We start from the raw sequence: 15,879 nt of genomic DNA on the forward strand, positions 1-15,879 counted from the left end.
TTTATAATACTGTCATTTGTCCTTCTCCAGAGTTAACAAATGCTGATTTTCTGCTGTACCTACTCAATAGTAACTTGGTAGAATAAGAGTATACAGGAAAGAAATTCAGGGAGAGAAACTATGGAAGGAGAAATGAGCACAGAAAGAGTTCAATATTCACTGGGGTTCAACATAAAGAAGAGTTTCATATGGTAGCAATTCTCAAATTTTAGAATCAGTGAAAGATCCTGTTGGAACATCTAACATTCATCTTCACCCCAGAGGTTTGGTAAATCTTGAGTGGGTTATAATTATCAGTATTTTTAAGATCTTACAAGAGTGCTTGGATCCACAGCAATAACACCATTACCTGGTAACATATTATAAATGCTGATGTTCTCATTATATTGTGATATTACCCACCTTTTATACTAGATTCATCAATAGCATGGAAACCAGAAACCAAACAGCTGTTTCAGAATTCCTTGTCTTGGGACTGACAGATGATCCGGCCCTGCAGCATGTCATCTTTACTCTGTTCCTGTCCATGTACCTGGTCACAGTGCTTGGGAACCAGCTCAACATCCTGACTGTCAGCTCTTACTCCCACCTCCGCACCCCCATGTACTTCCTCCTCTCCAATCTGTCCTTCTACTGACATGTGTTTCAGCACCACCACAATCCCCAAGATGCTGGTAAATATCCAGAGACAGAGTAAGACCATCGGTTACACAGGCTGCCTGAGGCAGATTGGCTTTGTCCTGATTTTTGCTGCATTGGAAAGGAGTCTCCTTGCTGTAATGGCTTATGACCACTATGTGGCCATCTGCTGTCCACTCAGGTATTTGGTCATCATGAATCCCCACTTCTGTGTCCTGCTGATTCTGTTGTCCTTGTCCATTAGCATTGTGGATGGCCTGTTGGACAGTCTGATGATGGTAAGTCTGTCCTTCTGCACAAACCTGGAGATCCCGCACTTCTGTGAACTTGCTCACGTCATCCATCTGGCCTGTTGTGATGCCCTCATCAGTTATATAATGATATATCTTGCAGCTTGCATATTTGGTGGTGTTCCCCTCTCTGGAATCATTTTATCTTATACTCATATTGTGTCCTCTGTCTTGAGAATGCCCTCATCAGAAAGAAAGTATAAGGCCTTTTCTACCTGTGAGTCTCACCTGTCTGTTCTCTCCTTGTTTTATGGAATATCTTTTTATTAGCTCTCTAGTTACTGACTCCCCCAGGAAAACTGCTGTTACTTCTGTGATGTACACTGTGGACCCTCCAATGCTGAACCCCTTTATCTGCAGCCTTAGGAACAGGGTCATGAAGGAGGCCTTGAGGAAACCATGGTTAAGACAGATCCCCATCTATGATATATCATTTGCTTTCAATTTTAATATCTAAAATGAGTCAAAGTGTTGGGATTCATGGTGAGTGAGAGTACCTGATCTTAATTTTACTACATTTTTCTAATGTGTCTTGAAAACTGATTTATATTTTGTTGCGCCTGTAAAATTTGACATGCGATTTCAGTTGTCTATAAACTCTCTACTCTGGTGCCACATAATCTAAGCCTGAAGCAGACATTCTATCTTAGCAATGTTTCCCTCAAAATCTGTCAGAAGGCGGCAAATTAGAGAAGGTGAATAACAAAAAGAAAGCATTCAACAAAGCCGTCTTATATAGAGTCAATAATTTCTACCTGATCATGTTGTTAGAGCCACTAGAATTGTATTCTGACCTACTAGCAATGAGAGGCAGAGACATGGCCCTCATGCCCCATCAAGTAAATACAAGAAAATCATCAGTGAATCTGTCCTCAATCCTAATATGAAAAGTAAATTCTAGTACAAACACACTCAAACTGGTAGAGCCATTTTTTCCCCCAATGGCTTCAGAGGTCTGGGTTGTGCTAGAAAAGAGAGCAGGACTTCCGTCAGTCTTTAAAGAGATGGATGATTCCAGGGCTGACTCTCCTCCAAGCCAGCAGTGACTGCACACCCTGACTTGATGACAGAGGCAGAAAACCAATGGTCCTCTTTTTGGTCCATTAAGCTCACATTCCTGGATCAAACAGTATGTCATCTTCATAGAGGACTGAATGGTGGTCTTCAAAATATGTCCAGACCCTATCCCACTAATAGGTGGTTTCTTACATAATAAATGGGTGAGAGTTGTCTGTTTAGGAGTGGGTATGTGCAGAGGAAAGTCTTCTCTTGGATTATCTTGGTGCATGCAGAGTTTGACTACGTTTCTGTATAATTCAGACTGAAGGGGAGAAGACACCAAGGAAAGGAGGTAGCATTGTAACCATGTGGTAGAGCTTGCATTGACACTCTGTGTTTGACAAATTCCACCCTTTGAAATGCATTTTCACAGAACTTCAAAACATTTTTATCACCCCTGGAGATAGCCCCATACAGTATTTTACATAAGTGTGTGGTTTTTTAAATTGCCGAAGTTCACCCTTAATGAGTGAACTCCATGTCTTCTGTTGTTCTGATCCATGTGCCTCAGGATCAATCACGATTCCTTTGTTTGAGCAGGTATCCTTTTATTTTTAAGTTTTGCATTTTAAATTTATGTAGGGTGAGTTTAAAGTAATGATGTTGGTGAAACCTTGGTAACTTTATTTCTGCCTCTGTGATAAAACTGTTTGTACATTTCCCTCACATCTCCTGAAGGAAATACAAGGTGGTTTCGTATCTTGAATGGAATTTCTGGCTTGGCAAGTTGGTGGCTTCCAGAACTTTCCACAGTGGTCGAATGACTTGCTTGCCATTAGACACCCTGGTGTTTCTCAGCCTCCCACCAACATTTTCATTAATTCTGACAATAAAATGTGTGCAAAACAGCTTGTAGCTAATGAATTTTCTCTTGTTAAGAGTTTCAGAGCCATTTTAAATATAACATGGCATTTGATTTTCTCTCTTTTCCTGTGTCAGCTCATGACATTTCAATGGAGTTGTTTATCTATTTTTGGAGTGAGAGAAGAATGGGGGAACTTTAGATTATGTAGAAGGAAATGAGAGGGAGCGGGGTATGAAAAAAGGTGGAAGGAGAAAGACATCATTACCCTATGTACAGGTATGATTACATAAATGGTATGAATCTACATCGTGTACAACTGCAGAAATGGAATGATATACCCCAGTTGTGTACAATGAATCAAAATGCAGTCTGTAAAAAAATTAAAAGATAAATTAAAAAATTTTTAATTTTATTTGTTCAAAGAAGTTGTATATGACAATAGAATATATCCATACATTTTGATAGATCATACATAAATAGAGCATAATCTCTCATTTTTCTGATCATACATACTGTAGGATCATATCAGTCATGCATTCGTAGATGTACATGAGGTAATAATATTTGCTTCACCCTATAATTACTACACCCATACCCCTTCCCCTATTTATCTCATTTTTGAATGGACTCAGAATAGCTTTTTCAGGTCCTTAGGCTGGAAATCTTTAAATTTTACTTATGATAATAATTAACTATTTTCTCATGTGTCTCTGTTTCACCCATATCCTAGTATTGAGAAGAGGACACAGGTGCACAACTTTGAAATGGTTCCATTTGTGTGTATTTCTGAGTTCATCAGGTCTGAGTTTATTAGGTCTCGTTATTGAACCCCTAGAAATGAGTTTTAATCTTCCCTTTGCAATTGAGTCTGAGACCGCATGAAATTTATTTTACCTTAAGTGTGAGACCGGAATCAATCATGTTTGTTTTTTATGACTTTTTTGAAAGACCACTCATTGTGGCTAAAACCTGTTCAGAAAAAAAGAAATGGTTCTTCTATGTGTTGCTTGTTCTCTGGACTCTTTTCTGAACAATAGGATTGTTGTGGATTTCCTGCTCCAATATTCCATGTTTTGATGTTTATGGCCCAGCAACAGGATAAAGTTAAGGTTGCTGTGGGATAAACAAGACCTAGATTTGTAAAGTTCACAACCACAAAGGTCTCTATAGCACAGGTTAGCTGCTTTCCTGATAATTTGCCATTTCTGCCAAACAGTGTTATTGGGAGGAGGATATGTGCAGGCAATTAGGTTATATGAGGTCATGCACATGGACCACTAAGGATGGGATCAGTACCCTGGGAAGGAGAGCAGAGATGCCAGAGCTCCCTCTCTCTGCAAAGGGAAAACACATCCAGGAGGTGTCCACCTGCAAAGTACCAAGAGGGTCATCACCAGGGTCTAGATTTCTGGCACCATGATCTAGACTTTGCACCTCCAGCCTGTCAGAAATTGACTGCATTGGTCCACATACCCAGCCTGTATTACAGCAGCAGCCCTGTTGACTGAAACTCACATTCAACCATGAATAGAGATCAACACAACGAATGAGGGAAACTAATATGCAGAACTCATGGTTTGGATATGAGTATTCCCCCAAAGGTTCTATTGATAGGTGTTTCTTGGGTGTTATGTTGTTGTTGTTATTTTATTCTTCTTTTATTTTTGAATTTTTAATTAGTTCTAAGTTGCACATGACAGGGAAATGCATTTTTACATTTTGATAGATCATACATAAATAAAACTGAACTATGATCATATCTAATAGTGGATAATAGTAAGGTTCATTTTGATGTATTTATAAATGTATATAACTTGTTTCCATTTCAATCTCTAGTACTTCCCCTTCTCCTCTCTCTCCCTCCTTTTGGTCCCCTTTCTCTACTCCACTGGTACCTTCTATTTATTTATTGTTTTTTTTTTGAGTCTTTTTTTTTATTGTATACAAATGGGATACATGTTGTATCTCTATTTGTACATAGAGTCAAGGTATACCATTTGTGTAATCATACATTTACATAGGGCAATGATGTTTGATTTTATCCCTTCCCCCCCACCCCTCCCACCCCTCTTTTCCCTCTATACAGTCCTTCTTTCCTTCATTCTTACCACTCTCCTTATCCCTAACCCTAAACCTAACCCTAAACCTAATGCTAAACCCTCCCACCCCCCATTGTATGTCCTCATCTGCTTATCAGCGAGACCATCCTTTAGTTTTTTGAGATTGGCTTATCTCACTTAGCATGATATTCTCCAATTTCATCCATTTGCCTGCAAATGCCATAATTTTATCATTCTTCATTGTGGAGTAATATTCCATTGTATATATATGCCACAGTTTCTTTATCCATTCATCAACTGAAGGGCATCTAGGTTGGTTCCACAATCTGGCTATGGTGAATTGAGCAGCTATGAACATTGATGTGGCTGTATCTCTGTAGTATGCTGATTTTAAGTCCTTTGGGTATAGGCCAAGGAGTGGGATAGCTCAGTCAAATGGAGGTTCCATTCCAAGCTTTCTGAGGAATCTCCACACTGCTTTCCAGAGTGGCTGCACTACTTTGCAACCCCACCAGCAATGTATGAGTGTTCCTTTTTCACCACATTCTCGCCAACACCTATTGTTGCTTGTGTTCTTGATAATCGCCATTTTAATTGGGGTGAGATGAAATCTTAGGGTAGTTTTGATTTGCATTTCCCTTATTACTAGGAATGTTGAACATTTTTTCATATATCTGTTGATTACTTGTACATCTTCTTCTGTGAAGTGTCTGTTCATTTCCTTAGCCCATTTGTTGATTGGATTATTTGTATTCTTCGTGTAGAGTTTTTTGAGTTCTTTATAGATTCTGGAAATTAGCGCTCTATCTGAAGTATGGTTGGCAAAGATATTCTCCCACTCTGTAGGCTCTCTCTTCACATTGCTGATAATTTCCTTTGCTGAGAGAAAGCTTTTTAGTTTGAATCTATCCCAGTTGTTGATTCTTGCTTTTATTTCTTGTGCTATGGGAGTCCTGTTAAGGAAGTCTGATCCTAAGCCAACAAGTTGAAGATTATTGTTTTTAATTGGTGGTTTATAGTTTTGCACTAAAGTGGAATTCATTTTGATATGCTCATACATGCACCTAGCATATTTTCATCAATTTCATTAAACCATTCCTTCCCTTTCCCGTCCTGCCTCCCTCTCACTTGAATACCTTCATCTTATCCACTATTAACTTTTGTATTTGAATTCTTATTTTGACTTGGCTATTGGGAACTATAGGAAATGGGACCCAGGTGAAGAGAGTAGGCACTTGGGGGCATACACTTGGGAACTACATCCTGTCCCCAGTCCCATACCCTCTCTTACTTTGCTTCTTGTGTGCCATGAGGTTAATAGTTACCTCTGCCACACCCTTCCACCATGATGTTTCTTTCTGGCTACAGGCTTAAAGAATGGAACCACCTGACCAGGAACTGAAACATCTGAAAGTAGGAGTCAAAATAAACCTTTCTCCTTTAAGCTGATATTTTCAGGTATTTTGTTGTAGCCATGTAAAGTTGACTAACTCAGCAGCACTGTATTGTGCTCTTGTTCATAAGAAGGCAAGGAGAAGCTACATAGAGAAATTAATAGTTGAAAATAGGCCTGATGAGTGTCAGAAGTGAATGATATGTTTCCATAGAGAATCGACCAACCTTGGATTCCTTCAGTTAAAAAAAATGACAGAATGCTTTATTCCTCTTTATTTTTTGCTAGATCTCATTTTCTGTAATTTTTCATAAGTGTTCTTATTCTGGGTTACTTCTTTGTTGTGTTCATTTTTAGTGATTTAGGTATCCACATGTGGTGGCCTTAAAAATGTGTAGAAGAGGAGTGGATATGTATCTCCCTGATAGATCACTTGCCTAATCATAGAGATATCTACACCTCTTCATTTCTCTTCTCTTCTTTTTTTCTTTTTTTGAGAGGGAGACAGAGAATTGGTACCATCTTACATGCACTTTATCAAAATGAACACTTCCACTTGTGTAGAGTACTCCTTCATTCTTGCCTACTGTAGAATATAGCTCTGGAGACTCTGTCAACTTCTTTCTCCATGATTAATTTTCAATTTCATTAGGGCATTTCCAACAGTATTCGATGGATTTGAATTCATCTTTAAAAATTCTCTCTGGACCCACATCTTATTTAGCTATAGCCTCATTTTTCCTATTCCTTTGGTGTAAAACTGTCATGGTGATCTGTCTTCACTTTCTCCCTGTTTCTTCTCTTCCCACATTTTTCTGAGATCAACACAACCAGTGATAGAGACAGAGATTTATCACTCCCTCATACATCCTAACATTTTTCCCTTAAGTTTGAGATTAACTCTTCCTTTAAATCTTGGTGTAAACTCCCTGTGAAATGCTTAATATACCTTCAAAACTTTTCTTGTCTTATGTTTTCCAGACAGTAGTGTCCTATTTCTCCTTGAGAAGAAAGGAATAAGTTGTATTTGAACCTAAACAAGTTTCAGTAGAACTACAACCCCCTGCTCCTTCAGGACATGAGTCAGGTTATGCCCTTGTTCCTCCTCCTGTATCATTTCTCCTTTGATCAGTTGTTTTCAAAAGTATTCAAATATGTTTGAATTCACCAATCTTAAAAACAACAGTGACAATCACAATGCATCTATGGATCTCACATCCTGCTTAAGCTGCAATCTTATTTCTGCTTCTTTTACAATATATCCCCCCAAATTTCCACTGTTTTTTTGTTGCATTACTGTGGATTAAACCCAGGGCCTTGTGCATGCTAGCCACATGCTCTCCTAGTGAACTACATCCCTAACCCTCCCCTAAAGAAATCTCTACAATTACCCTCTCCAGATTTTATTTAACCATTTTCTTTTTAGGTCAGTCTAACCAGAATTTGCTCCAGCAAATCTCAGGATTTCTCTTGAGGAGTCACCAATATTCCCTCCCTCATTCAGTTCAGGGTTAACTTTTGGTCCTTCACTTAATCTTCTGGACAGCAGCTCTGACTGTGTTTATTCTCCACTTGTTCTTCAGCGTCATTTGTTATTTGGATTCACTCTACATCAGTGTAGATTATTTATGAATATTCTTTTGAAGCCTGGACAAAGGTAGTTGATATAGATAATAAATAATTAGGTCCAATCTAGAAGGTGGGGTCTGGTGGGAAAGGAAAGGAAATCAAATGCTGATATCTCCAAATTCCTTCCCTGTCCTCCTTCAACCTGTTGCTAAGGAAACCTACCCCAGGATTGTTCCTCCCTGCAAGGAGTTGGAGGAGTTGTCAATTAATGCCTCCACTGCTGCTACCCTCCTGCCTGGATCACTCTGTTAGGGTAACTGGTGCAAATATCCACAAGAGACACAGCTCTGAGTTCAAGTCAAGGTTTATTGACAGAGAGAGTCTGTCAGGCTGCCCCTCTTCAAGGAGCAGCAGCCTGCAGGAAAAACTTCCAAACTACATATTCATGTACAATGGAGTAGTTAAACAATAAAGGTCTGGCCCTGTGACTGTTACTTGACATCTTTTCTGGGGTGAGTGACTCTTTCAGGGTAGACCTACTGGGAAGGTCATGCCTGGGTGGGCATGTAAGGGAGTAACTTTGGCCTAGAGACCTAACACACTCCATCTTCACCTTTTGGCCCACCCTTCTGTCACATATGCAGGATGGGAACAGGAGAGAGGCAATATAAGAGGAGAAGAAGAACACGAGAACAAAGAATATCTAAAATGTATACGAGGGACAAGACACCTCCACTTCTTTGGACACCCAGCTCTGTGGCCCCTTCTCTGGGGAGAATTCTGACTCATTTCTCTCCTTTAAACAAAACTTACTTTCTACGTTTGCCTTGGTTTCTTGGGTGTTCAATCTTCACATCTGGGAATCAGAACTTGGCCCTGATGGATTCCCATCACCAGCGGTGTCACTCTGACACATGTCTCATCTCACCAGGCTGCAAACACTGGTCATCCTCCAGACTCAGAGCTTGGTCCCCTTCTCTGTTCTGCCTTCTTCCCTCCTTTATAGTAGCCTCTGCCTCTTGGCTTTAAAGGACATCCACACTCTGAGAATTCCAAGACTCTGGTCTCCACAGAGAAACCCTACCTTGAATTTTGGGACTTTATATCCAGCTGCCTGGATGACCTCATATGGATGTCTAATAGGACCCTTAAATACAAATGTCCTATAAAATATGTGGCATTAATGCTACTGAAAATTTGGTCCTTGACCCCAATGCCAATTCATGCCAATATAATAATGAGGATGGGGTTTTGAAAAAAAGGAAAATGAAGGTTTGTTGCTTTGCACGTGGCATTCCAGTCCCAAGGGCTGGGGTTCTGTCCATCTCCCAGGGAACAGGGCCTTTTAAAGAAACTCTTTAGAGGCTGTGTTACAGGAGAGCCATGACATGGGTCCTAGGTTGTTGTAAGCAGTGAGTGAGAGAGGAAACAAGTTTGGTTCAAACAAGTGGGTTTTATTCATGCAATGCACACTCAATTTAACATTCCTAATAATAGCAAGTCACAAATACATTGAAGATTCACTCCCTTGTTCACCTACAGTCCAATCCCTGTTGACTTACCCCATGCAATGTCTCTTAGCCGAGAAGTCAGTCAGCAAGGCCGAGGGGATTCATCTCAGCTGTAGCCTTTCTCAGCTCCTTGGATGTCTTCAGATGTCCTCAGGTGTCTGATAAGCCAGAGGCTGGGTGGCAGTGGTAACTGTGGGAGAGGTGGTCAGTCATTTGGCCTCAGTGACAATGGTCAATCAGCAATCAGTGATGGAGTGGACAGCAGCCAGGGCAGTCAAAAGACAGACAAACATGGGGTCCTCTGGTCACAATGCTGCTGACAGTTTGCTCCAAAAGTACAGGGGATTAAGTAGGGATTTTCAGCCAAGTCATGCTCTGGTCTTCATTGATAAAGACCACAACACGAATAGACTAGGAGCCACCACTCAAATCATAGATAAGGTTTCATATCAGCATTGTTCAGGAGAGTCATCCTGCCACACATGAGTTTGTAACCAAGTGCCTTTATTTTAGTTTTCCAAGTTCAGGCATATACCAAACACAGTTTATTATTACTGCATAACACACAACGATAGCAATTCCTATTATTTCCTTGTCTCATTACACAGGTGCACCATGATTTTGTGCTGAAATTCACTTGTTAATTTGGGAGACAGTTACTTCCTAGACCTTCTGGCAACATCTCCTTACTGTGGTGGATGAGTGCTCAAGGACAGATAAATCAGATTGGGAAGAAAAGTAGTTTTGTTCCCTACCTCCAGGTTAGTGAGGGGGAGAGAGAGACAAGAAAGAAAAAGCATGTCCCTTTTAAAATAAGGCTCAGAGCTGAGCAGCAAGGGCTACATTCAAAGCAAGAGGTGACCACTGCTACAATCTGGTCTCTCTATTTTTCCTGAGGACAGATCTGTGTCCATCCAAAATTCAGGAGGGATTGATACTGCTATTTACAGGTGACAAGTTCTGCTTTCTCAAATGTTGAAGTCTGAACATTAGAGAAGCATGCCACGGGAGGTGAACTATGCAGGTTTTATTTAAACTTAATAACACGACTTCTCCCAGGAGGGAGAAGGGGACCATGACTCATATACTAGTATCCCAAGAAGTGAGCACACCTTACATCTTTTAGAGACTATGGTTTCCTTTGTTCTGTTCTTTACCTCCTTATCTCTCTCCTTCCTGCCTACATGACTAGGTCCCAGGAGTTGCTCATGACATAGCAAAAAGGCTGAGCAGCAGATGGCAGGGGGAAGGACCAACTGGAGATTTAGGTAGGGACCCAGGGGCTTCAAATAGCAATTCCCTGCCTGCAACATTTTGGGAGGGGTTGTTCTGCAGGTAACCTTGGTGACCAAAAGGGCTCTGGAGACATTGACATTCCAATCTCCCAGTGGCGGTCTCCAACTTCCCACACTCTGATGGCCTCCATTCCTCAATTTGACCAGATTTCCTATTCTGCACTAACAGCCTGTCCTCAATTCCGAGTTTGATATGTCCTGCATCCCTACACAGTCATGTCAGCCATGGAAAACAAGGTCTCTCGGAGGATGCTTTGGAAACAGGGCAGGCGTCCACTATAGTTTCATTGTGGTTAAGCTGTGAGGAAGACAGATGCAGAAGACCAGCCATACCAAGTCTTCCAAGAGAAACCTGTTTAACTGTCCCTGAGACCAGAGTGTGAGATGAAATCAGATTTCCTGCTTCTTTTTAGCTGTGGGATTTTGGCAGGCTGCAGGCCTTACCAGTTTGCTTCTTTGTGCTTGTCTCACAAATGTGAAGGAAAATAATCCAAAGACAATAACAGAAGGCCTGAGTAAACAGTGGGATTTATTTAAGTGGGAAGCAAAGATAGCATACCCATTTTGGTGTGCTAAGCCAACAGTTTATATATTTTCAGGATATGAACTTCGACTAAAACCCACGTTAACAGGTATTGAAGAATAACTGTGTTCCACGGCCTCTGCGTTTGAATCCTTCACTCAGAATCAGGTTCACTCCCACTTCCATTCCCCCTGCCTCTGGGCCAAAGCAGTTGGTGGGAATGTCTCTACAGGTTAGATTCATGGAGTTTTCTTCACATTTGAGGAAAGGTCATGATGGGGTCCATTCCTGTTCCTTCCTGTTAACCTCATGGGGTTAGCCTCATGCTGTGGTCTTTGCATTTGAACAAGACCTTCCTTGGGACCCTGTACTCAGCCTGTCTGACCATTGACTATTCTTCTTCTGCACCATTGTGACAACTCTGGTACCTTTATAAAACCACTTAGTGCAGTCCCTTCACCTGCTGTTCTACTCTGTCTATATGATGCCAGAGCCATTTTGTTCCAGAGCATAATCCTCTTTTCAAATAGGATGATTGTGACAAATTTCTCTGACATCCACTTGCATCCTTGAGGGGCAGAGGGGACAGGCAGGCACTGGTCAGCTTCATGTTCTTTTTATCACCCCCCCCATGCATCTCATGGGTGACTTTGGTGGTGTCTCTGTTCACTGGTTGTGAGGATGCAGGGGAGGAAGTGCAGACATGTACATCCTCAGCAGGTTACCCACCTGGTCTGACTGCTCCTCTTTATAAAACTATGAAACATTTTAGATTATAATAAGAGCAGAAACAATGCAATAATAACTTTTAAAAGACACCACTACTTACCAATTGCCGGAATTACCAAATGCTGATGTTCTGCTTTATCAGCTTTGTGTCCTTTTTCCTCTGTATGTGACTCTCCCAGGGGAAATTTGACCACATGGAATTCATTGCCCCTAAAATATGCAGTAACATTTTGTCTCCAGCAATGAGTAAAGAGGAATGGAGTTTGGTTCCAATGAGTGGATTTTATTCATGCAATACACACTCAACTTAGCATTCCTAATAATCGCAAGTCAACTTAATATTCCTAATAATATTATGTAACAAATACATTAAATGTTCACCCTCCAATTCACCTAGAGTCCCATCCCTATGGACTTACTCAATGCAACGTCTCTTAGCCAAGAAGTCAGTCAATAAAACCAAAGGGATTCTTCTCAGCCATAGCCAATCTCAGCTCCTTGGATGTCCTCCAATGTACTTAGATTGTCTGATGCATCTGTAGGCTGGATGTTCAGGATGGCAGTCGTGGTCACTGGAGCGGTGGTTATTCATTCAGGCTAAGTGACATTGGTTGATCTGCAATCAGCTATGGTGTTGACAGGGGCCAGGGTAATCAAGTGACAGACTTGGGGTCCTCTGGTCATGGTGCTGCTGATAACTTCCTCCAAAAGTCCAGGGGTTTAAGTAGTGATTTTAGTCTACTCATGTTCTGGTCTCATAGACAAGGGTTCATATGGACATTGGTCAGGAGTATCATCCTGCCACATACCTGCCATCCTTGACAAGTTCAGACAAATACCAAATACCACTTATCATCACTACATAACACATGACTATAGCAATTCCTATTATTTTTCTTGTCTCATTACACATTGCTAAGCACATTCTCTATTCTTTTCTCATTTTGCCTCACTGCCCACTCCCCTGCCAGGATGAAACAAGCCAGGAGGCTTTGTCCTGGAAAAAATCCTAATGGGAAATGCCCCTATAGCCCCAGGTGCCCAGCCCTGTGCTGCCCAGTTTCTACCCATTTTTTCCTCTGCATTGAAGCCAGCTGGGGGGAGGGGGTTTACAACACAGAGGCCTCTGTGGCTGCCCAGAGGGTGGAAGAATCTTCCTCATTTACAGAACAAGTGCTGGAACTGGATTTGATTGACAGCATAGTCTAAGCATGACCCTGAATGATTTTTGCTCACATGTGTAAGTTCATGACCCACAAATGACAGAGGCAGGAGACAGGAAGAAAATCTGGGATCAGCAATCTTTCTTTTACCCAGCAGCAAAGTACATCTACAGGAGTGGGAGGGCTCATTCTCTGGGTATGGAGCTTGCCCCACGCCACGCCCCACAGAAGGAGTATAGGTGTTTATAGTGTATTGGAGCCTGCGAACCTGCCGTTTTGACAGTCAGGGGCTAGTCATACAGGTTAGAACTTTAACTTAGGAAGGTAGTTGTAAAAAAGTTCAAACACATTATCTGGGGAGAGAGGAGATCAGAACCTGAGAGAGGAGAACTCAAATCTTGCCCATTGCTTTTCTTTCTCTGGGATCCATAGTTTCTCAGAGTTTCAATTAGTTCATTTAGGACTACTTTGTTATAGGGAAAGGTCAAAGTTTAGGGCCCATCATTCAGTATTTGCTCCTTTCCTTTAGGGCCTATTGTTACTGGGAAAGGAGGTACTGGGAGAGGTTTAATTACTGGCTAATTTCCCCTCCTCCCCAATCTCACGGGCCCTCAATTTTTTTGGGGGAAGCTGTCTTGTAGGAATATTATTTTCCATAACCTTTCAATATGGTCACTGGCCACTCTTGTGTCTCCCAGAAGGAGATGGTGTTCCATAGGGAGTTTCTAGTAAGGACGCTTGCTGCTTGTGTTACCAGGTGAGCCTGGGTCCTCTGAGCACCGACAGATTGTTGCTATGGTCTTACATGCTTTGGGAACACATGCTTTCATTGTCCCTCTACTTTCATTTTTTTTTCCAGAATCATAGCCACCTGCAATATTAAGGTAAGAACTTTCCTGACCATGAGGTAGACGTCATGAACCCTTTGTATATTTTTGTTGGAAGGTATAAAGTAATTTTGAAAGAATAAAGCCACATCTTAGCATTCATTTCCAACACTTGCTGAAAGGTGTGATTCAGTGCTCCAACCCAAGGGGCAGAATGAGCATGTGCAGGGTGAAGGGAGGGAGAAAAAGGAGAGAGAAACAGGAGAAGGGATCTCAACATTCACCTGGGTTCACAACATGGAGGAATTTTTCCAGAGAAGCATTTCTTCACGTTGTAGGAGAGCTTGTTCAGCCATGGATGGAGCTCATCCTTGGATCTTTGATCAGTAGACCAGGACTGGGTTCCAACACCAACATTTCTGAGAAATGCCCAGGCGATGCCACCACTGCTGTGGACCAAGGGATTGTCTGTATTACTGTAGAGTCGTCCCTGCTTTACACTGGGTTCCTTAGTACCATGAAACCCAGAAACCGAGTAATGGTTTCAGAATTCCTTCTCCTGGGACTGACAGAGGACCCAACCCTTCAGTCCCTCCTCTTCAGTCTGTTCCTGTCTAGGTACTGGTCACCATCCTGGGGAACATGCTCATCATCCTGTCCTTCAGCTCTGACTCCCACCCTGCTGTCTCTGTATAATTTTTTCCTTCAATCTGTCCTTTTCTGTCATCTCTTTCATCACAGCATGTTTCCAATGATTACTGTAAAACTTGAAATACAGGAGGAGAACATCATGTTCACAGAAATGGCCTCCCAGGCCTTCTTAGTCTCCATCATTGGTGGTTTGGAAAATCGTCTCCTTGCAGTGATGGTCTGGTACCACTATGTGACCATTTATCACCTCCAAGGTAGAGAGTCCTCATGAGTCCTTCCTGTGTGCCCTGCTGGTCATACTCTGTCTGCCCATCAGCGCTGTGGATGCCCTCCTCCACACCCTGGTGATACTGCAGCTGTCCCGAACAGACCGGGAGATCCCCTGCTGCCTCTGTGAACTTTCTCAGATGATTAAACTCACCTGTTCTGACACCTGGTCAATGACATTGTGGTTCATTCTCCCCTCCCTGCAACATGGGAGATAATTCTCACTCTGAGGTCATTTTCTCAAAAGCTTGAATTGTCTGCTCATTTTTGAGGATGCCCTCAGCTGGCAGAAACTACAAAGCCTTTTCTACCTGTGGGTCTCACCTGTCTGTTGTCTTCTTGTTCTGTGGGACAACTTTTGGTGTGTACATTAGCTCTGCAGTGACTGATTCCCCAGGGAGACTTCAGTGGCTTCAGTGATGTACACTCTGGTCTATCACGTGCTGAAGCACTTTACTTACAGACTGAGGAATGGGGGCATGAAGGAAGCCTTGAGGAAAGTAATTAATAGGATAATTTTTTTTGGTGATTGTCATCATATATAAAACAGGTGAGAATGCATCTGAATGCCCAACTTGGGCTGTCCTGTAAACTACTTAATATGTTTTTATGAGAAAGTGTATTTTGCTGTGGATAAATAATTTACTTTTTGGAGATGTGTAGTGTAAAAGAAAGAGAGTAGCAAAATCAAGGGGAACCTGTCAGTATTAAGGTGCATCAGTTTCCCACAATGAAGAAATTGGCACACTAACTAAAAAGACAGTTCTCAAAGAATACAAATGGCCAGCAAATGTATGAAAAAATGTCCAGCTCCTTAGCAATCATGGAAATGCAAATGAACAATGTACTGAAATTTCACCTCACTCCAGTTAGAATGGCAATTATCCAGAAGGCAAATAATAATAATAAATGCATATGAACACCTTTGATAAAAAGAACACATATGTTTTTGTTGGGACTTCACATTAGTGAAAGCAAGGAAGGAAACATAAAAATTCCTCTAAAGAGTAGGAATCAATTATCTATTAAAAATAAAAATCTCAATGGAAATATCATAGACACTTTTCAAATAAGAAGAAAGTAAATAAAAAACCCAGA

Source organism: Sciurus carolinensis, chromosome 17, assembly GCF_902686445.1.
Source record: "Sciurus carolinensis chromosome 17, mSciCar1.2, whole genome shotgun sequence".
NCBI classification, from domain to species: domain Eukaryota; kingdom Metazoa; phylum Chordata; class Mammalia; order Rodentia; family Sciuridae; genus Sciurus; species Sciurus carolinensis.